We start from the raw sequence: 7,516 nt of genomic DNA, 5'->3' as shown, positions 1-7,516 counted from the left end.
ACACTTTAGACGGAAGGCTGGGGCTTCATATGCCACAAACAGTGCTCACTGAAGAACAAATGGCCACAGCCAAGGTACTCAGAGTACAGTGCTCTCTCCCAGAACTGCCCACACCTGGCTCATTTGCCTCTGTGGCTTCCACCTTCAGAAAACCCTCCTTCGACTTCCCTGGTGGCGCAGTGGTTAAGAATCCGCCTGCCAATGCAGGGGACACGGGTTCGAGCCCTGGTCCAGGAAGATCCCACGTGCCACAAGCAACTAAGCCCTTGCACCACAACTACCGAGCCTGCGCTCTAGAGCCCACATGCCACAACTACTGAGCCCGTGCGCCTAGAGCCCGTACTCTGCGACGAGAAGCCACCGCAGTGAGAAGCCTGTGCACGGCAACCAAGAGTACCCCCACTTGCCGCAACTAGAGAAAGCCCAGGCGCAGTAACGAAGACCTAATGCAGCCAAAAATAAATAAATAACTTTTTTAAAAAAAGAAACAAAACCCTCCTTTTCCAAAGGCCTTTCCCACTCTTCAAGCGCTGCCTCCTCCATGGAGCTTTGGGAATGACTCTAGCCCCGGTTAATTTATGATCCATACCGCTCAATTTAGTAGTTGATTAAGTTCCCTTTTCATGAGACGTCCTTTCTCCCTAATGACGTGGTTGGGGGCAAAGACAACATCATTTATTTCTATTGTACATCCTTCCAGTAACAAGGACTCCATTTGCTGAAACAAAACTTGCGACACATGGTCTGAAAAATAAGAAAGGCCACCTGGAAGCTAACTGTCCTGCCAGATCTGGGACAAGCGTCAACCTCAGTGGCCTGGGTGGGCGCGCACCGGGAGCTCCTGCAGGGCCGCCCAGTCTCCGGGGCAGCTACAGCGCCTAGCGATGAATGAATGAGAGTGAGTAAATGAATGAATGTGAATAAGTGAATGAAAGATATCTGCGGGGGGCTCGCCTCTGGCCGGTTGCTCAAGGTGACAGCCTCTGGGGGCCTGGGTTTCAGCGGGGGTTCGGCTGCCCGGAGGGCCGGCGCGGGTGCACAGAAGCCCCAGTCCCGCGTCCAACTCCCCCCGCCCCGCGGTGGTACGCGCCACTCCGCACTCCCTGAGCCGGCGGACCCGAGCTGTCTTGAATGGAAGGCGCCGAGGCCGGAAGTGGAAGGGCCCACTCAGGAGGACAAGGAGGGGGGCACGAGTGCGCCGCGTCTTCATTGAGTAACCGAATCTGTGAACATGGAATTCCATGTGCGTCTTATGTAAAGAGAGCGACGGGCGCCGCAGCCAATGGACGCGCGGCGCTTGCAGGCCCGGCCCCCCCGTATGCAGATGAGGCGGCACCCCGGCCAATGGCGGGCGCCGGGGGCGGGCGCGGCGAGCGGTCACGTTTTCCACTATGTGACAGCGGCTAGTCCCCGGCGGCGGCGGAGGTGGGCGGCCCTGTGGGCTCAGCTCAGTTTTTGGCGGCGGCGGCGGCGGGGTCGGCGGGCGACTAGCAGACGGTCTGGCGGACAGGCGAGGACGCGGCTCCGGTGAGTGTGCGGCGCGGCGGGAAGGGCGAGCCAGCCTGGGCGCCGACCGGCGTCCGGCCGCCCGGCTCGCTGGTTACGTAACCGCCTCCAGGCCAGCCACGGCCCTGGCCTCGGGCTGGCGGTCTGGGGTCTCGGCGGGCGGGCTACGGGAGGCGGCAGAGGATCCTCAAGCCCACGGAGGCACGATCCGAGGGTTTCCTGGGCCCTTTTACTCCTCGTCTTGAAACCAGCCTCCTCGTCTTGAAACCGGCCTTGGGTGGGGACTGTTATTCCCATTTTGCAGATCAAGAAACTGAGGTCCAGAGTGGTTAAGCCCATGTCTGAGGTCACAGAGCTACTGAGTGGCTATGTGTCGGACTGTCCTTCTCTAGACGATTTTCTTTTATGAACCCCTCCTCTTCTCCCTCCCTGACCCCCTCCCTCCCCACCCCCGTGGAAGAAGGCTGAGAAAGGCCAAGGCAACTGAGGGTCAGTGCGACAGTCCCTGGGAACATGGAGGGACCCTTGGGGAGCCGGCTTCCTTCTCTGAGGCCACAGAGTCAAGTCTCTGGCTGGAGCAAGGCTACTGCTGGGCACTAGTCTAGGAGCCCTGCCTGGACAGCCCACGGGCCCCCTGGAGTGGGTGAGTAGAGAGACAAGACAGTTCCTGCGCCAAGCCAGGCCTGAGCACCTGATGTTCATACCCTTTGCCCACCCTGGACCTCTCTGTATTTATTCTCTCTCCCCAGGTTGGGTGGAAGAAGCGGGAGGGTTGTACTTTGTGGTGCAGCAATCACATTATCCTTCTGGGGGGTACTTTGGCTGCCAAGTCCTGGACAGGAACCAGGGGGTGGGTGGTGGCCTGCTTATCCCTCCAAGAAGGCCAGGATAAGGGATGACAACTCGGTTACCAGGGTTTCTGATACACAGAAGAAACCAGTTTGGAAAGCTGATTCATATTCACAGAAAAAAGGAGCCAGAAGGTACCCTGGAAATCACCCAGGGTAACCCCTTAGCTTGACAGATGAGGAAACTGAGGCCCAGATGCCTGCTGGGCACACATCACAGCAGGGCCAGGCCCAGGCTCAGAGTGCCTGCAGTGTCTTTCCATCGTCCTGAAGGTCTTGATCTGGGTCAGGATGAGCTTCAGAAGTTCTATGAAGGCCTGAAATTGGGTGCTGCTGAATCTTGAATGAGCTGGAGTTTAGAGAGAGGGGCCTCAGGCCCCCCAAACGTTAAGAACCCTAGCACCATGGAAGAAGCCCCTCCATGAATACCTCTGCCCTCCCACGTCCAGTGCAGCAAGGCCACTGGCCTTCTCTCTACCTGCCCATCCCGTCCCCAGCCGGGGTTTCTGGTCCTGGGCTGGTTTGGCTGAGGAGGGAACAGGACTCTACCTGAAGGCTTTCACTGGAAATTGAGCTTTTAAATACAAGGCTAATCACTTTTTATAAGGTGTCTGAGTAAAATGAGGAAAAGGACTCCTTTTTCTTAAGTGGAAGCTACGTGATATGCCAACAGAGATGGTACCGTGGGTGTTCGCAGTTATCTTGTCACTGTCATCTTGGTGTGATTCACTCGTACAGAACCAACACAGCCCTGGCTTTCTGTGGAGGCTGGGGCACTGGTGAGGAGGGGGTGGCCTGTCACCAGCCAGCGGGCTGCTGCTGGCTGACTCAGCTCCACCCTGGGATTGGTCTGTACAGCGGGGCTCAGGGTAGGCGATCTTTGAGGTCTGTTTCCATCCCTAGCTTTTTGGATTCCTCTTACTCCACAGGTGATTTCCTTAGGCACCTACACAGGAGACACAAGTTTCTGACTCGGGGGCACATAATGTTACCCTGTGAGGCTTAGAAGGAAACAGGAAAAATTCCTCTCATTTGTACTATTTCTCAACCACACTTAACTATCAGAAAAATGCTGGTGGGCACGCCTCTGTTTTTAAATGATGATGTAACCTGACGGGGCCTCAGCAAATCACAGGCTCTGGCAGGTCACTGAGTCCCTGGCGGGACCTCTCAGCACGCAGTCCAAAGAGAGAGTGACGCTGAAAACTACCATATTCGGCAAAACCAACTAGAAACACATAACCTGGCATCTCTGCAGACACTCTGCACCGCTGCCAGTGACAAGCTGGCCCACCTGCCAACTCACAGAGAACCAGAAAGTCTGGCCAGGGCCTCTGACGGGCCCGCCCCGAAGCTTTTCTGTGAAGCCCTCCTTTCAGCTCTGTGCTCTTTGTAGGCACCTCTGTAACAAGTTTGTTACTGTATTTCCAGGTCTAGAGCAAATCAGAAGCAGTAAGTGAGCATCCCAGCAGTGCAGGTCAGGGCGAGGCCAAGGCCACTGTGTTGTCAGAGATGGGCAGTTCTGAAGGTGGTGGGGCTCCGGGCTGAGTGCTGGACCCTCCCCAGGCCCCGACGGCTTTGAGAATCCTAGCACTCTCCCTGGGGTGACAGAAGAATCAGAACAGCTGGGCTGTTCCCAGGCACCCCGACTCTGAAGCCAGGGAGCTGACGCCTTTGCATTATTGTTGTTTTAAATTTTGTGCTTCTCCGTACGTGAGGTTTTAAAGGCCGAGCTGAGAGTGTTTGAAGGGGTCTTAGTGAGGCGGAGACAAGCCTCTCCCCAGCCATCTTCCCTTCCATATTTGGACAGCTGCAGTCACATTTTCCTCGGTTACCAACCGTTTCCATGGAGAGTGCGGGTGTTTATTCAGCAGGACAAACATTTTCTCCGGATTACGGCAGGCTGGCCTCAGGGAATTGGCTCCTACCAGGAAGTAGCAACCGTGTTATAATATTTGGGGTTGTAAAATACCGAGGGTTTGCAGAAACAAAGTACAGGCTGTGAGATCCCTGTTACATAAAGTTCGGAAACAGGCAGAATGAACCAGGCTGTGAGAATTCAGGCTCACGGGGCCCTGGGGTGGGAGGGGCAGGGGTGGGGGGACCACCCGAGGCCCCTGGGGGCTGGCAGCATTCTGCCTCCGGGGCTGGGGGCTCAGTTTGTGGACATAGAGCAAGGCCTTACCATCTCAAGTATCTTATCTTCCATTTCAAATCATTGATCGTCTTAAGTGATTGAACCTACACCGCTTTCCACAGAGAAATTCACGTTCCCCCTTAGACTCAGGGGTACTGAGTGTAGGGAGCCTTTACCAGTCCTGGCAGCGGCAGTGGAAGGTGGCCCTGGGGCCCAGGCTGTGTTTTTGTTCTCCCCCTTTTTTTTTTTTTTTTTTTTTTACTATTTATTGTGGAAACTATGAGTACATGTGCAAGTAGCGAGGACAAGGTAATGAACCAGCTTCGGTCTTGGCCCTCCTCCTCCTATATCCCTGCTCATTTCCTTCCCATCCCGAACACTGTGAAGCCATCCCAGACGAAGATCTCATCGCGGACGGCACTTTCTAAGTGTTCCTCTGTCCAGTCAGGGCAGCCCTCGCTGCTGAAGGTGTGCTCAGGGGCCCAGAGTCAAGGGTGCGAGCTCAGCTCCTATCCTCCGGTCTGACCATTTTCCGGGGGAGAACCCGTGTGGGGACAACTGAGAAGCAGCCGCGATGGGCCTCTAGCATTAGGCGCTCGAGCTCATGCCCAGCGGCACACCTGGCTTCCCCGCAGCCCCTTTGCAGCAGGGCTGTCCTTTCCTTCGCGGGGCCCCTGGGCTCATGAGGACCCCCCCACTGCCCTGGTGGAAACACAGGTTTCCTGGGGCTTCCTCGGGGCCCTGGCAGTGCTGGCGCGAGCGGACGCTCAGTGCACGTTGGTGGAAGGCCCGAGGCAAAGTCTGCTTTGACGGGCATGTTGGTTTTGCCGACTTCGCAAAATGAGGTCGGTCAGTTAGAGCTGTCAGTGCTGAGTGACGCGTTTTTCTGGAATAATGAAGCTCAGATGGTTTGGTTTGTCGTTTCCCATTTTTGCCATGCTTGCCCTACCCTCTTAGCAAAAAAGATTTACCTTCCACCGAAGGTCATCTTGTGACCCCTGCTCGATGAATCCTACTCAGACAGGCTCCCAGGGGTGGGACTGGTGAAAACCAGGAGGCCCTCGGAGGAGCTGAGCGGCAAGCCTGGGCGAGCGTGGAAGCAAAGCGCGTGATGTGCCCACCAAGTGTTGTCCGCATCTCCTGGGGCAGCCAGAAACAGCGCTCGTGACAATGAAATATCAACTTTTTTTTTTTTAATTTGCTTTTTGTTACGCTGTCTCTTTTCCTCTAGTGATTGGCAGTGATAGTAAAAGCCAGCCTTTGCTGGACACTTACTACATTCCAGATACTGCACTGCTGTCCTTTAACCCTCCGAGCAACCAATAGGAGGCAGGTGCTGTTGTAGCCCCATCTCACAGAGGAGGAAGCAAGGCACCGGGACATGTAGGAACTTGCCCGAGGTAACGGCCAGGAGGTGGAGGAACCCGCCAAAGCCCCTGCTGTCCAGAGTCTGCTCACTTAGTCCTCTGCTGCTGCCCTGTCCCCTTCATAACTTACCCAGCAGAGGACCGGCCCTGCTGCTTGTCTGGGGAGGGCTGTGGGATGGGACAGGTGGTATCCAGGGAGTGGAGGGGACAGAGTGAATGTCCTCTGCACCCGGGGCGGCCCAGAGCCCCCTAAGAGGTGTCCTGGCTTCCACCTTGCCTCTACCCTGTGGCCCTACTAACACGTGAGTGATACCTTGTTGCACAGGACTCTACAGCAGTTCCCACCTCACTCAGAAAAATCCAGGGCCCTGGCTCTGCCCTGCGAGGTGCCACATGACCTGGCTCTGACCTCAGGTCAGCTCCTACCTTCTGCCTTGCCCTTTCTGCTCCAGACTCGTCCATTGTCCTCAGACCCATCTGCCTCAGGACCTTTGCATGTGCTGTCCTCCTGCCTAGAATTCTCTTCTTCCAGCACCCTCCTGGCCCATTCTGTCACTCTCTTCAGTGTGTCTTAGTTTGGGTTCTCTTAAAAGCAGAGTGCGGGGCTTCCCTGGTGGCGCAGCGGTTGGGAGTCCGCCTGCCGATGCAGGGGACACGGGTTCGTGCCCTGGTCCGGGAGGATCCCGCATGCCGCGGAGCAGCTGGGCCCGTGAGCCGTGGCCGCTGAGCCTGCGCGTCCGGAGCCTTTGCTCCGCAACGGGAGAGGCCACAACAGTGAGACGACCGCATACCGCAAAAACAAACAAACAAACAAAAAAAGCAGAGTGCGGGCCGAGGCTTAAAGGCTAGTGCTTCCGGCAATCACAGAAGAAAAAGAAATAAAAGGAATACAAATTGGAAAAGAAGAAGTAAAACTGTCACTGTTTGCAGATGACATGATACTATACATAGAGAATCCTAAAGATGTCACCAGAAAACTACTAGAGCTAATCAATGAATTTGGTAACATTGCATGATACAAAATTAATGCACAGAAATCTCTTGCATTCCTATACACTAATGATGAAAAATCTGAAAGAGAAATTATGGAAACACTCCCATTTACCATTGCAACAAAAAGGATAAAATACCTAGGAATAAACCTACCTAGGGAAACAAAAGACCTGTATGCAGAAAACTATAAGACTTTTGAAAGAAATTAAAAATGATACCAACAGATGGAGAGATATACCATGTTCTTGGATTGGAAGAATCAATATTGTGAAAATGACTCTACTACCCAAAGCAATCTACAGATTCAGTGCAATCCCTATCAAGTTACCAGTGGCATTTTTTACAGAACTAGAACAAAAAAATCTTAAAATTTGTATGGAGACACAAAAGACCCCAAATAGCCAAAGCAGTCTTGAGGGAAAAAAACGGAGCTGGAGGAATTAGACTCCCTGACTTCAGACTATACTACAAAGCTACAGTAATCAAGACAATATGGTATTGGCACAAAAACAGAAATACAGATCAATGGAACAGGATAGAAAGCCCAGAGATAAACCCATGCACCTATGGTCAACTAATCTATGACAAAAGAGGCAAGGATATACAATGGAGAAAAGACAGTCTCTTCAATAAGTGGTGCTGGGAAAACTGGACAGCTATATGTA

The 7,516-nt window shown here is 54.1% G+C and overlaps 1 protein-coding gene across 8 annotated transcripts in view; it reads left to right on the top strand.

The window, feature by feature from the left end:
* Positions 1–1,372: 1,372 nt before the first annotated feature.
* PER2 (period circadian regulator 2) overlaps positions 1,373–7,516 on the top strand; it is a 41,350-nt gene continuing 35,206 nt past the window's right edge. For 6 of the 8 annotated variants that reach the window (XR_014016461.1, XM_081241956.1, XM_081241954.1 and 3 more), the window contains exons 1-2: positions 1,373–1,527; positions 5,723–5,891. The gene's annotated coding sequence lies outside the window, so the exon portion shown is untranslated. The remainder of the gene's footprint in view (positions 1,528–5,722; positions 5,892–7,516) is intronic. The other 2 variants (XM_081241953.1, XM_081241952.1) reach the window with 2 other exon arrangements.

This window comes from Mesoplodon bidens (assembly GCF_964165515.1).
Source record: "Mesoplodon bidens genome assembly, chromosome: 8".
In the NCBI taxonomy this organism is placed as follows: Eukaryota; Metazoa; Chordata; class Mammalia; order Artiodactyla; family Ziphiidae; genus Mesoplodon; species Mesoplodon bidens.
The sequence above is the reverse complement of the archived record's forward strand: the minus strand, read 5'-3'. Positions and strand labels throughout refer to the sequence as shown.